Below are 15,104 nucleotides of genomic sequence, written 5' to 3' on the forward strand. Positions count from 1 at the left end.
CTTCTAAGCTCAATGTAGAACCAGGAGGTCAATTTTCCCTGTATGAGTCATAAGTCACTGCAAAAGTCCCTGGCAGGGGGAAGGGGATGATAAATGCTGAGAAAGGAGGCTTCCTGTTTCAACACAGAGAAGAGAAAAGAGAATAATTGTCTTGTTAGTGACGCGCCCCTGGGCCTGTGTCGCGCTGCGTTGCGCATGCGGGAGCCTACCCGGAGCCGGATCAGTGGAGGGTTGTAGTCTCGTGGCGGTGACCCGGTCCGTGCCCAGGGAGTCAAACTAGACGGCAGTCTATTAGTAGTAAATAGTTGATGACTACGCCACCCGTTGAGTGCAGCCAGGGAGCTGCTGCTGCAGGGCAGACCGCTGAGGCCGGTGGTAGGATTGTGCAGCGTGATAGTATAACCCCCAACGGGAGGGGTATGGCCTCAGGGCAGCCGACGTGGATGATGGGGGTAGCAGGAACCACTCAGAGACGGTACGGTGTAGTTCAGGGTCTTTACTGGTAACAACGATAGACCCTCCCGGAGTACTTGCTAGCAAACGGGGCCTGGTCAGTCTTTGAGCAGATGGGATCTCCCCTGGCCAGGCGTAGTTGTAGGCCTCACAATCTGACTGTACTCTTCTGGCTACCTTGCTAGAAGCTGATGTAAGTAGCCCACGTCCCTGAGTGTACCGTGTGGTGCTCACCCGTATGGCCGGTGACTCGGGGCCTTCTAATGGCTTCCGCTCCACGATGGCGGTGCTGGTCCCACGCGTGTGACCGTGCCTTCGGGCTTCTGGGCCAGAGGACCTGAAATCCCCTGCCTGACGGATTCTGCTGCTGGGTAGAAGTTAGTCCCCACAGCCTCGGACTCCGGGTCCGGTAAAGAATCTTCTTAGTCAGGGCGAGCGCTGCAGCTGCCAGCCCCTGACTCCTTGGAACTCTCCTGTTTCCTATGCTGCTTCTTGTCTCCACTCTCCTTGTCTGACTCACCCTGCCTCAGCCCCGGGTTTATACAGGGGAAGTTCTTCCCCTCCCAAGACTGGGCAGGAGGTGTGGCATGCACAGGATCCCTGACCAAAGGACCTCCCACCTGCTCTCAGACATAACATTACATTACTGTGGAAAACCAGACCCCTGGGGTGCCACATTCCCCCCTAGTGAAATTTAGTACTCCGGGACTAAACACATTTAGAAAAACATAACAAAGTATAACAATAACAACACAATAAGAAAAACACATAAGATGGTTGCGGCGTGTCCGCAACCGGGTGCAGTCTTTGAAGAAAAGCAAAGGTGTCCATTTCACCAACACAGGGAGACGTAACCAGGTAGGGGTCTGTCCTACCCCGAGTCCTTAACAGTCTCTAGTCCATCCTGGGTTACGCTCCAACTATATACAAGGATTCCCGGTAAATCCACCAAGGTTTCCTAAAAACAACTGGAAACACAAAATTATTCACAAGCAACAATACACAGAAAAACATAAATAAAACAATTTATACACTTTAAATTCTCCAGCGTGCGGGTAACTGGCCTCTAGTGGCCCGAGTGGACCTACGGAGCTGACTGTCTGGCCCTGAACTACAGGGTGTAGGAGCTGTCAAGGGTAAACTGGGCAGCTGTCTACCGGCTCTTTGTCTCACTAGGGGTACGGCAGGCTCACTATAAGCAGAGGGTTGATTCTCCTGTTCTGCTTGTGTGGAGTCTTCTGCCTCCTGGACCGGCTGTTCTTCCAGCTCTACCCGTTGCTCCGTAGGTTCTTGGGATGATGGTTGGAGGAAGGTGAGTACGGGTACCACAACTGCACCATTGACTTGAGTCCAAGACTGAGGGAAGTCCCCGAGCACGGTACTAACCATATCTTCCCTTTCTTCCACGGGTCGATGGTCTTCTTGTTCCTCTTCAGGGTTCCTCAGTTGTTCGGGACACTTCTTCAGGTGGTCCCGGGATACAATGGCTGTGGTTTCCCCTCCGTCTTTACTGATGGTACAGACCTTCGGGTTCTCGTGGCTTGAGGGCAGTACGGTGTACGGGTCCTCCTCCCACTGGTCATCCAACTTGTGGAGCCGTCTTTTCCTCTTCAAGACCTGCTCTCCGGGTACCAGGGGAACAGCGGGAGCATACTGGTTGTAAGTCTTCTCTTGTCTTTCCCTAGCCTGACAGAGACTTCGCTCCACGCTCTCTTGTACTCTCCGGTACTGCTGCTGCCTCTCTGTGTCCCAGTCTGTTTCTGGTGAAGTGTCCTCAGGTGTCAGGACTCCCATTTCCAGGTCAACAGGTAACTTACCAGGTCTCGCCCTCATTAGGTAAGCCGGGGTACAGTTGGTGGAACCTACCGGGATGTGGTTGTATAGGTCCACCAGATCGGGCAACTTCTCAGGCCACAGACTGCGTTCTTCCAGGGGCAATGTTTTTAGCAGATCCATTACCACCTGGTTCATTTTTTCACAAAGTCCATTAGTTTGCGGATGGTAGGGTGTCGTCCTTATCTTCCGGCAGCCATACAGATTGCAGAATTCCTGGAAGACCTCCGCTTCAAAGGCAGGTCCCTGGTCCGTCAGCACTTGGTCCGGGTACCCGTGTGGACGGCAGAAGTGCTGCTGGAAGGCTCTAGCTGCTGTTTGAGCCGTTAAGTCCTTGACGGGGACGACAACCAAGAACCGGGAGTAATGATCCACGATGGTTAACGCGTAGACGTAGCCACTTCTGCTTGGGGTCAGTTTTACATGATCCAAGGCTACCAGTTCCAACGGTTGCCGGGTGACGATGGACTGCAGGGGAGTCTTCTGGCTGGCCCGGTCCTTCCTTCTCAGATTGCACGGGCCACAGTCTCTGCACCACTTCTCGATGGTTCCCCTCATGCCTACCCAGTGGAACCGCTCGCGCAGCAGGAACTCCAGCTTTTTCCACCCGAAGTGTCCAGCTCTGTCGTGGTATGCCTCCATCACCATGGCTGCGTCTCTTCGTGGCACCACTACTTGCCAGAGTAGTTCATGCGTCCGGGAGTTGACCATTCTGCGGCACAACTTCCCCTTGTAAAGGAATAGTCGACTCTTCTCCGCCCATAGTTGTTTGGCTTCCTCCGGAGCGTCTGGTTCAAGTCGAGCCTCCGGCCGAGTCAGCATCTCCTTCACCAGTCGGACGGCAGGGTCGCTATCTTGCGTTTCCGCCCAGTTGTAGTGGGGTAAGGGGTTCAACGTAGCAGCCTGTTTACCCCTTACCCGGTGGGAATACTGGATAGTCCCATGACGGTGGAACGCAGGGAGTTCAACTTCTTCCAGTCCCTCCGGATCTTCTCCTTCGTCCGGCAGGTTGGGCATCCTGGACAGGGCATCCGCGTTAGTATTGGAGCGTCCTGCCCGGTATTTGATTGTGAACTCGTAGTTGGACAGACGGGCCATCCACCTCTGCTCCAGGGCACCGAGTCTTGCCGTGTCCAGGTGTATCAACGGGTTGTTATCCGTGTATACGGTGAACCGGGAAGAAGCGAGGTAATGCCTAAAGCGCTCGGTGACTGCCCATACCACGGCCAGGAACTCTAACTTAAATGAGCTGTAATTCTCGGGGTTCCTTTCGGTGGGTCGCAGTTTTCGGCTGGCATAGGAGATCACTCGTTCTCTCCCCTGCTGAATCTGGGATAGTACGGCTCCTAGCCCGATGTTACTGGCGTCGGTGTAGAGGATGAAGGGCTGGCTATAGTCTGGGTACGCCAAGATTTCATCCCCCGTGAGGGCCATCTTCAGCTGGCGAAAGGACTCTTCTTCTAGCTCTTCCCATTTGAAGGGCGGCTTCTGGTTCTTGGCCTTCCGGGACTGGCCTATCAGGAGGTCCTGCATAGGCGCTGCCTTTTTGGTGAAACCGGGAATAAACCTTCGGTAGTAGCCTACCAACCCTAGGAACTGCCGCACTTCTTTTACGCTGGAGGGGCTTGGCCATCCCTTAATTGCGGTGATCTTATCGGGGTCGGGAGCCACTCCGTCAGCGCTCACCACGTGTCCCAGGTATTGCACCTTTGGTTTCAGGAGGTGACACTTGGAGGGTTTCACCTTTAGGCCGTAACTCGCCAGAGCTTCGAACACCTCCGCCAGGTGTTTCAGGTGGTCCTCATAAGTTTTGGAGTATACGATGACATCGTCCAGGTACAACAGGACCGTCTCGAAGTTTCTGTGGCCCAGACAGCACTCCATTAATCGTTGGAAGGTTCCTGGGGCGTTGCAGAGTCCGAACGGCATGCAGGTGAACTCACTAAGTCCCATCGGTGTGGTGAATGCGGTCTTCTCCCGGTCCGCCTCTGCTACAGGAACCTGCCAGTACCCGCTAGTGAGATCCAAGGTAGAGAAGAAGTTAGCAGATCTTAAAGCAGCCAATGACTCCTCTATCCTTGGTAAGGGGTACGCATCCTTGTGTGTGATACGGTTGATTTTCCGGTAATCTACACACATCCTCATGGTGTTGTCTTTCTTTTTGACTAAAACTAGTGGGGCTGCCCAGGGGCTACAGCTATCCCGGATTACCCCAGCCTCCTTCATGTCTCTAAGCATCCCCTTGGCGTGTTGGTAATGTGCAGGGGGTACGGGTCGATACCTCTCTTTTATGGGAGGATGATCTCCCGTGGGGATGCGGTGTTCTACCCCCTTGACTCGCCCGAAGTCTAACGGGTGTTTACTAAACACTCTCTCATACTCTTGAACCACCCGATAGACTCCTTGTTTCTGATGTGAGGGAGTGGAATCAGTACCCAAATGTAGTTGCTGACACCAGTCCTCCATGTCTTTCTTAGAGCCGTTACCTTCCTCCGGGTGAGATGGAGGCAAGGGTTCCACAGATTGTATAGAATTTTGATTAGTGGTATATAATTTGGCTAGCGTGGCATACCGGGGCAGGTACACTTCCCTCTCCCCGATATTTATTATGCGAATGGGCACCCTCCCATGGCGTACATTGACCACCCCCCGTGCTGTCAAAATGGTGGGCCTACTGTCTGAGTAAACTGGTTCTACCATTGCCTGGTAATCTCTTCCTCTCAGACCAATAGCTGCCCGGCACCAAATCATCATTTCACTTTTTGGGGGCATGGCAATAGGAAAAGGGTCACACATTCTTACGCTACCAATCTCACCGCCGGAGAGTTCCACTTGTTGCCGTTGCATCAGTGCCCGGATCTCTTTCTGGAGCACCCGCTGCTCGCCGGAGCTGGCGTTCTTGGCAACCTGCTGTAAAAGGAAAATCACCTCTGCAAGACAATTTTCAATTACGTTAGTTCCTAGAGTTATTTTTGGGTGACTCTCATGTTTATCAATATCTACAATGATCAGTCCCTGTGCGGCCAGTTCGACTCTACCGATTTTGAGGGCCACCTCCTTAAATCCGATCTGTGGCACGGGCTGGCCATTGCTGGCGATGATACTCAAGTCGTCGTCAGGGTAGTGGGTAATATCCGAGTCATTCCAGTACTGCTTGAAGAGCACGTACGGGATGGTGGTGACCTGTGACCCGGTATCCAGTAGGGCACTCATGGGAATGCCATCCAGTACCACAGGCAAGACTGGACGTCCTCCCACATATCTGTCGCGCCAGTTCGATGGGCCTGGTGATCTTTTTCCTGGGGGTTGGCCCTCTACCCCAGGTTGTGCCCGTTTAAAGAACAGTACCTTTCCATATGTCCGGGTTGATTGCAGCGGCGGCAGATGGGTCGTCCGTCCTCGCTGTATCGGTCACTGGGTCTTCCTCTGGCCGGTGGGGTCCTCCTTGGTCGACGCCACGGGATGTCCTCCGGTCCGGATGCCAGCTGGATCTTCCCTGGGGTGGAAACCTGTAAAGACTGCACAGTTCGGGTTAGCGCAGCAACGCTCTTAGCTAGCTCTTGGACCTGATGGTGTAGGTCTGGAGCCGGGTCATTGTCCAAAGCCTGCGCATCAGCTCCCACAGGCCCTGCTGACAAGGGCGCCGCCTCCTGGTAGTAAGTGGTAGTGGGGCGTCTGTGGGTCACAACGCCACCTGGTGCCGGTTCTCGGAGCACCCGGATGGCTCTGTCCTTGAACTGTGCAAAGTCCAGATGGGGATCCTGTAAGGCCATTGCCCGCAACTGGGTTCGGTGGGCATTGCAATATAAACCCTCTATAAATTGTTCAGTCAACAGCCTGTCCTCGTTTCCCACCCCATCAGGGTCGGTCTGCTTTATGGCCCTCAGGGCCTCTTGTAGGTTTAGTGCATAGTCCCTTATACTCTCATGCGCTCGCTGCTTGCACCCGTAGAATCTAAGCTTAATCTCGGCTGAGGTGCGGGTATCAAAGGTGTCCTTCAGCCGGGTTAGTATCCCTGCGACAGTCTTCCTCCCAGGTGGCCAGGATTTTACTTCCCTTTTGGCTGCCCCGGTTAGTTGGGCCACCAGGATGCTCACTTTTTGCTCTTCTGTGAGGGGGTACACCTGGAAGAGGCTATCCAGCTTTTCTCTAAAGTCATGCAGGGTATGTGACTCCCCTGAGTACTGGGGTAGCCAAGCTGCTCCCGGGATATAGGGCATGGTGAAGGGCATAACTGCAGCAGCGGTAGCGCTGGCGGGGGTTGGGGCAGTGAAGCTCTCCTCCGTATCCGACATCTTCCTCCCCCCTAGTGGACCGTGGCCTACCTTGCGATGATCCTCTTCCGTAGGCCGCGGCTCCGCAGTGGATCGTCAGGGTTGAGGACCTTCCGTCGCGCTCCTGTGACGTCGGCGTCTGCTGGGCTCCTTCCAGGACCTTACGCAACGTCCGGACGTGAGGCGGGGCTTCAGTTCTCGCGCGCTTTCGGAGTCCACGCCCCTCTTCTTCCCGCGCGGCGTCCCCAAGATGGCGTCCAACGGCGGGAAAACTCCACGGATGGCGGGAAGAAGGCCGAAGATGGCGCCGGATGGCGGGAAACTTCACCGATGGCGGGAAGAAGGTAGAAGATGGCGCCGGATGGCGGGAAACCTCCACGGATAGCGGGAATCTTCACCACTGGTAAGTTTGAACAATCTTTGCTTTTCAGGCACGCAGTACCCGGTGGTTGCGGGCACGAGATCCTGCCGACTACGCCAAAGTTGACGCGCCCCTGGGCCTGTGTCGCGCTGCGTTGCGCATGCGGGAGCCTACCCGGAGCCGGATCAGTGGAGGGTTGTAGTCTCGTGGCGGTGACCCGGTCCGTGCCCAGGGAGTCAAACTAGACGGCAGTCTATTAGTAGTAAATAGTTGATGACTACGCCACCCGTTGAGTGCAGCCAGGGAGCTGCTGCTGCAGGGCAGACCGCTGAGGCCGGTGGTAGGATTGTGCAGCGTGATAGTATAACCCCCAACGGGAGGGGTATGGCCTCAGGGCAGCCGACGTGGATGATGGGGGTAGCAGGAACCACTCAGAGACGGTACGGTGTAGTTCAGGGTCTTTACTGGTAACAACGATAGACCCTCCCGGAGTACTTGCTAGCAAACGGGGCCTGGTCAGTCTTTGAGCAGATGGGATCTCCCCTGGCCAGGCGTAGTTGTAGGCCTCACAATCTGACTGTACTCTTCTGGCTACCTTGCTAGAAGCTGATGTAAGTAGCCCACGTCCCTGAGTGTACCGTGTGGTGCTCACCCGTATGGCCGGTGACTCGGGGCCTTCTAATGGCTTCCGCTCCACGATGGCGGTGCTGGTCCCACGCGTGTGACCGTGCCTTCGGGCTTCTGGGCCAGAGGACCTGAAATCCCCTGCCTGACGGATTCTGCTGCTGGGTAGAAGTTAGTCCCCACAGCCTCGGACTCCGGGTCCGGTAAAGAATCTTCTTAGTCAGGGCGAGCGCTGCAGCTGCCAGCCCCTGACTCCTTGGAACTCTCCTGTTTCCTATGCTGCTTCTTGTCTCCACTCTCCTTGTCTGACTCACCCTGCCTCAGCCCCGGGTTTATACAGGGGAAGTTCTTCCCCTCCCAAGACTGGGCAGGAGGTGTGGCATGCACAGGATCCCTGACCAAAGGACCTCCCACCTGCTCTCAGACATAACATTACATTACTGTGGAAAACCAGACCCCTGGGGTGCCACATTAGAAAGGCAAAATGAGCAGTTGTAAGTACACAGTGCTATATAATGTGATGATTGCCATAAATGTTTTTTTTCTTTTACCTGGTGTAAATGCTGCTGCTCTCCTGAATATGGTCCTTTTTTTTATTTTATCCCTGCACTTCTCCACTTCTGAGGCATGGTCCCTTGGTAGCCAAGTGGGCGTGGTCCTAAATAAGACTCTCACATATAAGAGTTGATCGCCATGCCTACTTTGATTACAAGATTTGATTTACATACTTATAAGAAGGAGCCATAGCTCAGGAATGGAGAGGTGTGGGAAGAAAAGGAAATCAACACCGGATTCAGGAGAACAGCAGTATTTACATCAAGTAACAAAAATACATATTTTCGGCAAGTGACAGATCACCTTTAAATATTCAGGACTTAAAGGACTTGTCTCATCAAGGTGATCAGCTGATCAATATGGGTCAGATTGTTGAAACCTCTGAAGATAAGGATAAGGTGCAGCACCATTGTAGAAGAAATTTATTACATGGTGGCCATTGAAGCAAATGTTTGTCCCTATAATTCATGGCTGGGCCAAGTCTACCAGATCGGGATGATTATAGATGTCACCCTCTAGCATATTAAAAGTGGCTCTGCACCGCTTTTGTATGCTTCAATAGGGCACATGGAAAGGGTTTGGCTGGGACAACAATTAGAAAAGAACTGTCTACGCAAACTAGACAGAATCAGTCTGGTGCAGGGGTGGAGAGGACTGTGCATGACGCAAAGGTTTCAGCCTACAGTTTGCTTGAGGCTCCACCATAGAGCTGTTTTCTCTAAAATAGTGAGGAAATTGTTTTTGTTTTTTTTTTCAAATAAAAAACTTTGTACCTTCTGATTAAAGAAAAAATCCTCTTTCCCCACTTATCAGTCACTTCTTCACTGATTCTCCCAAAACTGCTCAAATCTGTCTACAAATCCGTCCTCAGTGAGGAATCAAATTATACATCTTGCCTATTGATGTCTATGGAGAGTGTAAAGGGAGAAACTGGAGGGAGAAGGAGGCAGACAGCCACAAAGAGAAATTGTAGATGGTTCTAATGAGTAGAGCTGGCAGGGGGGAAAACTGCTAAATAATGCCGGATACAAGACATGATGGCCAGAAATAGTGTTACTCGTCATGGGCACACATAGGACAGCTTATTCTGACAAGTCACCGGCAGATATGCAATAAGCCGTGCTGCCCAAATGTAGCGCCCCTGAGGGTTCGGTCACCACAGAGGTATTGCATCTCACCCAGAGGTGTGGTATCTCACTCTCAGGTAAGGAAGGAGTACAGCTCAGGACCCTAACACTACATTCACTACACCACATTTCCGGGGGACAGGGCGAGACTGCTCCTACTGGAGAGCACAGTCCCTGATCCCTGGCTGGAGTGGGGAGGAACCACCTAGAGAGGGGGAACTATGTAGTGGATGGGTGGAGGACGTAGATCCTGGGAGCACTGTAAAAGGAGGTATAAGAGGGAGGAACCATCTTAGAAAGTTCAGTTCAGTCTGAGGAGAAGTGACAGGAGCAGAGGCTCTGCATGAGCTCTGATCCAGAGGCGGGCCTAGCCAGGAGGCCTGAGCCTGGAAGGAGAGAAGAGAGGAGAGGGAGCAGGAAAGGCTCCAGGAACGGGAAGAGAAGGGACCCTAGGGGTACGGGCCGTGCAGCAAGCCACCCGTACGCCCGCCGCTACTAGAAAGTAGGGGGGTCAGGCCAGATAAAGGGAACCGGTCCCTCAACTAGCACGGAGCTACAAGGCCCAACTAGGAAACTGGAGGCTGCATCACTTCAAGTACCGCAGGCCACAAGTCCACACCAGTACACTAAGAAGGTAGCCACATAGGACCCAGGGGACGGAACAGACGTCGCCCGCCAAGGCCCGAGCTTACCGGATAGAAGTGCCACTGGGTGTGAGGTGCAGGGAGCAGGCCAGAGAGAGGACACACAGAAGGGGGTCCTGCAAAATACTCCAGAGTTACCTGAGGGTAGACCGAGCCCCTCACTGCGTGAGCACAGGAAGCCCCTTACACTGGCCCTGTATCTGGAACTGCTATAATCGTGAGTAAAGACCCTGGGACTGCACAATCGGACTCTGTGTTCATTACTGACTCCCTGCACTACAACCACCATCATCCACCTACACTGCCCTGAGGCTGCACTCTTCCTGTGGGGAGTTATACCACTCTCGCTGCTATACCACCGGCTTCAGAGGACTGTTCCGCAGCGGCGGTTCCTATTGACCGCATTCCACAGGTGGCGTAGTCGGACATTTACATTCATACACAAATACTACCCCTTTGGTTTGAACGCCCTGGGTCACGAACCGGGTCACCGCCACAGTGACTACAACCCTCAGCGTCTACCGGCCCGGCTCCGGGTACCCCACGGCCCAGGGGGCGCGTCACAAACCCGGCCATGTGTTCAGATTAATATGGGATTTATCACCCACTCCTGGTTTTGTCTCCCACTCTTGAGAAAAAATACTGACCGAATACCGACCAAATACTGATAGTGGGGCTGTGGCCAAACAATACAAGCAGTGACCTGCGGGTCACAAGTCCAGATCTGCACACCCTCATTATCCAGAGTGTTTTATTAATGCGGGGGAGGGGCACTGCAATACCGGCCACAACATATGTACTAATACATTGTAACTATTTAATATATTGCATAGTAAAATAGCAATATTTGCAGATGATACTAAACTTTGTAAAGTAGTTAATACAGATGAGGATAGGGCACAGCTACAGGAGGATTTAGATAAATTGGGGAGTTGGGCCAAAAAATGGCAAATGGGGTTCAATGCCGATAAATGTAAGGTCATGCACATGGGAAAGAAAAACAGCAGTCACCCATACATATTAAATGGGAAACCGTTGGGGAAATCTGACATGGAGAAGGACCTGGGCGTCTTGGTTAATAGCAAATTAAATTGGAGTGCCCAGTGTCAGGCAGCAGCTGCGAAGGCAAATAGAGTCATGGCATGCATCAGAAGAGGAATAGGGGCATATGATGAGAACATTGTTCTTCCCCTGTATAAAGCGCTGGTAAGGCCGCACTTAGAATATTGTGCACAGTTCTGGGCTCCGGTGCTCAGGCAAGACATATTGGAGCTAGAGAGGGTACAAAGGAGGGCGACTAAGGTAATAAAGGGAATGGAGGGACTAGAATACCCAGAGAGGTTGTCAAAATTAGGCCTATTTACGTTGGAAAAGAGAAGGCTTAGGGGAGACCTCATACACATGTATAAATACATCAGGGGGCAGTACAGAGATCTCTCCCATGACCTGTTTATACCAAGGATGGTGACAAAGACGAGGGGGCACACTATGCGTCTGGAGGAAAGGAGGTTCCTGCACCAGCATAGAAGGGGATTCTTTACGGTCAGAGCCGTGAGACTCTGGAACTCTCTGGGAGAGGAAGTGGTGATGTCCAACTCACTTAATGAGTTCAAGAGAGGCCTGGACGCCTTTCTTGAGAACAATAAAATTACATCTTATGCTTAGTTAATTAATCCAGGGATTTAATCTGACTACCAGATTGGTGTCGGGAAGTGAATTTTTCCTCAATGATGTAAATTGGCCTATACCGCATGTTTTTTTTGCCTTCCCCTGGATCAACGCTGCGGAATAGCTGCAGTGCACAAGAAATAGGCTGAACTGGATGGACGCTTGTCTTTTTTCGGCCTTATAAACTATGTAACTATGTAACTAGTGCCGCTGATACATTCAGTACATAGAGGATTGTGTGGTCTGGATACAACTGTAAAGAATCCTCAGATGGGAGAGAAATATTGTAATGCCGGCATCCCTGCATGGTTCCTCTCCCACTCCGCAGCAGGAATGCCGACATACTCACCGCCACAGTCGCCTAGTGGCGTCTCCTGCTCCGGCTCCTAGCTTCCTGGGTTTGCACACGTCGCGCAGGTCTCCCAGCAAAGCGCTTAGGGCCTGTGCTCTCCCCGCTACTTAAAGGGGCAGTGCGCACTTCGGAAGTGTTCCCAGCATATAGCTGGAAGACATTAGGTATTTAAGGCACCCTCACCTGTAGGGAGGTGCCTGAACAACTTCAGTACCTAGTCTTGTACCCACTAGTTTGTTGTCAGGTTCCTGTTCCCGAACCCATTCTGCTACCCTGTACCAGAGTCTGTCCTATTATCCTGAACCTGCTCTGCCAGAACCTAATCCTGTACCTGAACCCATCCTGTCTGTACAAGTCATTCTGTCTGAACCTGTACCCGCTCCGTCTGAACCAACATGAGTATCCATACCGCCAGTGACCCGGTCCCTGTCCAGCCTGACACTCCGAGTCCATACTTGCATCCCTGACCCCTGGGGTCTGCTGCTGCGCTACCAGAGACTGCCCTGGAGTGGTACCTGGTGGCTACCTGCAGCTCCAGCCTGACCTCGACATCAGAGGCTCTAGTGAAGACCAGGTAGCTACTTAGTTACGCCCCTCCAGGGTAAGCCCGGCCCGTGGAGCAGTGGGTCCACACCTACCAGCGTGACGAATATCTCATACCCCAAATTATTGCTTTCTCATGTCCTTTAATCTTTCACTGCCGCCATAATTTCTGTAGATTTTCATAAAAGGCTGCATGGGAGCAAATATTATTTAGATTAAAGCTGAATCTCTTGTGTCTTTCTGACTTCTGTATTCACACATATTTCGGTCACTCAATATTGCAAAAATAGATATCTAAAGCATAGAAGTTTGGTTAGACAAAAAGGACATGTCAGGTTGTGGTGAGCCCTGCCCAGGTTCTAGATCAGCCGCCACTGGTGTATTTATAGGTGTAGAAAGGGCTTAACCTCAGAGCCAAGGACTTACAGTCATGGCAGACAGTGTTGGCACACTTGAAGTTGTTCCAGAAAATGAAGTATTCCTCCCAGAAAATTATTACAATTACACATGTTTTGTTATACACATGTTTATTTCCTTTGTGTGTACTGGAACAACACAAATAAAACTGAGAAAAAAAGGTAAATTTGATATAATTTCACACAAAACCCCAAAAATGGTCTGGACAAAATTGTTTGCACCCTCAACTTAATATTTGGGTGCACAGCCTTTGGAATTCATCATGGCTTTTACTCCAGAAAGCTATGGAAACTCCATCACACCCTGCAGCGAAAATCTGAGACTGCCTGGTGCTGCGGATCTGAAGTCCTCAGTCTGACAATTTATACTGCGGATATCACTGTAGGTAAATGCTCGGCAGACGTTAGCTTTTCCGTAACCAGAACTTATTCTGTCATTTGTAAGAAATAGGTTGGTTTCACACAATAAATTGCAGCCATGAGAACAATAGAGTGACATTGGTAACATCGCCCGGGCGCTATAATTCCATCAGAATACTCTAGGTGCGGTTACTGACCTGCAAAACCATGGCTGCTTAGCTCAGGCAATTTACACAACTTCCACTTGGGTTTCTCTTCATTTTTTTAAACCTCACTGTCTTCTCTAACACCTAAAATATAACGTCCCAAATATTACTGACTGCAAAACAGATCAACCCATCCATACAATACAGTTAGAGTTGAGCATTATACACACACAGCTCTGCTATAGCCACACTATACATACAGCTCTGCTGTATCCCTACTGTACACATAGCTCTGCTATATCCACACTATACACATAGCTCTGCTATATCCACACTGTACACATAGCTCTGCTATATCCACACTATACACATAGCTCTGCTATATCCACACTATACACATAGCTCTGCTGTATCCCTAATGTACACATAGCTCTGCTATATCCACACTATACACATAGCTCTGCTATATCCACACTATACACATAGCTCTGCTGTATCCCTAATGTACACATAGCTCTGCTATATCCACACTATACACATAGCTCTGCTATATCCACACTATACACATAGCTCTGCTATATCCACACTATACACATAGCTCTGCTATATCCACACTATACACATAGCTCTGCTATATCCACACTGTACACATAGCTCTGCTGTATCCTTAATGTACATATAGCTCTGCTATATCCACACTGTACACATAGCTCTACTATATCCCTACTGTACACACAGCTCTGCTATATCCACACTATACACACAGCTCTGCTATATCCACACTGTACACATAGCTCTACTATATCCCTACTGTACACACAGCTCTGCTATATCCCTACTGTACACACAGCTCTGATGTATCCCTACTGTACACACAGCTCTGCTATATCCCTACTGTACACATAGCTCTACTATATCCCTACTGTACACATAGCTCTACTATATCCCTACTGTACACACAGCTCTGATGTATCCCTACTGTACACACAGCTCTGCTATATCCCTACTGTACACATAGCTCTACTATATCCCTACTGTACACACAGCTCTGCTATATCCCTACTGTACACATAGCTCTACTATATCCCTACTGTACACATAGCTCTACTATATCCCTACTGTACACACAGCTCTGTTGTATCCCTACTGTACACACAGCTCTGATGTATCCCTACTGTACACACAGCTCTGCTATATCCCTACTGTACACATAGCTCTACTATATCCACACTGTACACACAGCTCTGCTATATCCCTACTGTACACACAGCTCTGCTATATCCCTACTGTACACACAGCTCTACTATATCCCTACTGTACACACAGCTCTGCTATATCCCTACTGTACACACAGCTCTGCTATATCCCTACTGTACACACAGCTCTGCTATATCCCTACTGTACACACAGCTCTGCTATATCCCTACTGTACACACAGCTCTGCTATATCCACACTGTACACACAGCTCTACTATATCCACACTGTACACACAGCTCTGCTATATCCCTACTGTACACACAGCTCTGCTATATCCCTACTGTACACACGGCCCCACTATCAGTATTTGGTCAGTATTCGGTCAGTATTTTTTCTCAGGAGTGGGAGCCAAAACCAGGTGAGGAACAATCAGAGAAAAGGTATAATAGAAACAAGTCACCAATTCTGCATTTATCACCCACTCCTGGTTTTGGCTCCCACTCCTGAGAAAAATACTGACAGAATACTGATCAAACACTGGCTGTGGCCT

This window comes from Phyllobates terribilis, unplaced genomic scaffold, assembly GCF_046119375.1.
Source record: "Phyllobates terribilis strain yellow unplaced genomic scaffold, ASM4611937v1 Scaffold_7__3_contigs__length_470593459, whole genome shotgun sequence".
NCBI lineage: Eukaryota > Metazoa > Chordata > Amphibia > Anura > Dendrobatidae > Phyllobates > Phyllobates terribilis.